Source organism: Pinus tabuliformis, chromosome 2_1 (genome assembly GCF_031772625.1).
Source record: "Pinus tabuliformis cultivar Carrire ecotype Pingquan chromosome 2_1, CPIR1, whole genome shotgun sequence".
In the NCBI taxonomy this organism is placed as follows: domain Eukaryota; kingdom Viridiplantae; phylum Streptophyta; class Pinopsida; order Pinales; family Pinaceae; genus Pinus; species Pinus tabuliformis.
The window spans coordinates 649783799-649786353 of NC_142299.1; positions in this window are offsets into that span (position 1 = coordinate 649783799).

Here is a 2555-nt window from a genome sequence, read left to right on the forward strand (position 1 = left end):
CTCGTTAAAACAATAGCAACAAACTTGTCCATTCAGACAAGAACGAGTTTCACTGTTGCTGGGCTCGTTAAAACATAGCGACGGGTTTGCCCGAAGGGCACATTATAGAACAAGCATATGTTATCCTCCTCAAGCTTGACAAAAATAAAGAGGTATTGGTCAGAAATGACTGGGGAAAATTGGGAAGAAAACTTGAAGAAACTTTATTGGTAGCAGGTCACTCTTGAACATGACAATTTCACTCCATCACCATGATTGAGTTGGGTTGGGTTATTCCATTCACCGGTCATATCATCATTGGTCCACCGTACCATCCACCTTTGGGGTTAACGCTACCAATCCATTTTAGTGTCGCCAATATGTTCAAGAGAAGTTGCTCAGAGAATTCAACTACCCAGCTTGTGCCTCATCCACTGCAAAACCTTCACGCTTCGTTCTTTCATGACCGCCATCCTGAACCTTGTATCGTCAGATCGTTTTCACCTCTACAAAATCATTTTCTCCGTTCCATGTCGTAGATGAGGGATCCATTAATGCCCTCCTACGATGGGTCACTTCTTGTCGACCTTAGCTCATTATCCAAGAAGCCGACCTAGGGACAACCCTTCCAATACTTTGAAGCTTGCATGCCTCAATGGCAAGTTTTTCACTTCCAGCGACAGGTTTACACTAATGGCCTTCGACCAAAAGATTTTGCATGGTGTTCAACATCAACTCATGTATTCACACCATGTGAATTGTACTGTAGTACATTGAGGGTCATCATCATCATCGATGATTCCTCTCGCGTCTGTTAACAGCTTACATCATTGGCTGGTAATCAGGCGATGTCCTTCCATGTTTGACATCAGCACATCTTTTCACATGGATCGACTTGTACTTTCGGGCAAAGATCGAACAAGTTTTGAAGACCCCGAATCTAGTTCCATCCATCCAGGCTATGATATAATCAGGGAAATAAAGACATCAAATGTACATCATTGCTGCACAGATAATCATCCAAACTAAGGGATGATGGCTCTACTAGAATCATCAGTCTGCACACAGACGGTTGTTTGTCCTATGTACATGAAAATGAATTTATCAAGCTGAGCATGGGAATGCCCGCCTCAGCCAGATCATGAAAATATTATGAAGATAATTTATTGTATTGTATCTTATTACAGGTCACCTTCCAGTGCGAAAAGCCTCAGATCCTCATTATAAAGTATTTCACCCGACATCAAAACATTTAGGACCTCATGCTTTAGGGGGCAACTGTTACAGACATATTTTGGCACTGCAACCCCAATCAGAAATGTCCATAAACCAAGGGCTTCTAAGTCCATAAAAGTGTTGTTTCATACCCTAAAGGAGCAAGGTCAGCTGATTACATCATCTCCCAGAAGTTTTTCGTGAAAAGCTACTCAGAACTGGTCAAAACAGGACCATACAGACTACCTAGTGCTAAAGGTGCGATGCATCTCACTTGCCACATGAAAAAAGTGCGATGCATACTGGAAAGCCCTTCTATAGGGTGTGATGAGCAAGAGCAGACAAATGGCACAAGCAGTTTGCTAGGTGGAAACCCAGAGAATCTTCTAGAAACTACTCATTTGACACTTGCCTCTCTGAGTTCGCCCAGGGATGAGTAAGAGATCTAAAATCTCCATGTGGAACTAAGAACTATCAGAGAGATGACACTAATCAAAATCCCAGAAGCTGACTCACCCCCCTGCAAATATCTATAAATGGATCCCTCATCCAAGAGATCCAAAGGTTGGAATTGGGTAATTTGCAAAGAGGTGCTGCTGGTTTCTCTTTGAAGACATTATTGGGTGATCTTGCTTTGTGTGAGGTGAAGAGGGATTTCAAGCTGGGAGGATGGCACTGGGTCAGACCAAGTGGTTGTAATCCTCTCTTCTATGACTTTTACTAATAAATCTATTTGAGTTTTCCTCTATATTCTTGTGTATCTCTGAATATTATGTTTGTTATATGCATTTGTATGGTCAATATATATCTGATCCTATATTGTTTACAGTGAAAGATCTCTATGCTTTGATGGTATTATGCTGCTATGAATCTATAGGTACTCCTTGAAGCTGTATAAGTAAGGAAGCAGTGGTGAGATTCTGTCAAAGGGGAAAGGAAACAAGAAAGGAGCCAAGCGGAAGATTGAGGTTGGTACTCTCTGCTTATTTCCCATCTCTCTCTTGTAAAGGAAAAACAAGTGACTTTAATTTGTTTGTTTCTAAGATAGCTACCTGTCTTAGTGGGACTAGCAGCTCTGAATAGACACTAGATTTCCTGATAACAACCCCCCCCCAGTATTATTTCCAACAATTGGTATCAGAGCAGGTCCTTCAAAAGAAGCTTGATTGCTTGAAGGAAGATTTATCATCATGAGTAACTACGAAAAGGAGGCATCTATCAGGCCACCAATCTTTGATGGAAGCAACTTCGTCTATTGGAAGGTAAGAATCACAGCCTATCTTCAATCTCTTGGTACAAAAGTTTGGGATATCGTGGAAACAGGATACACATTTCCATCAACAACTCCTACATATATGGAT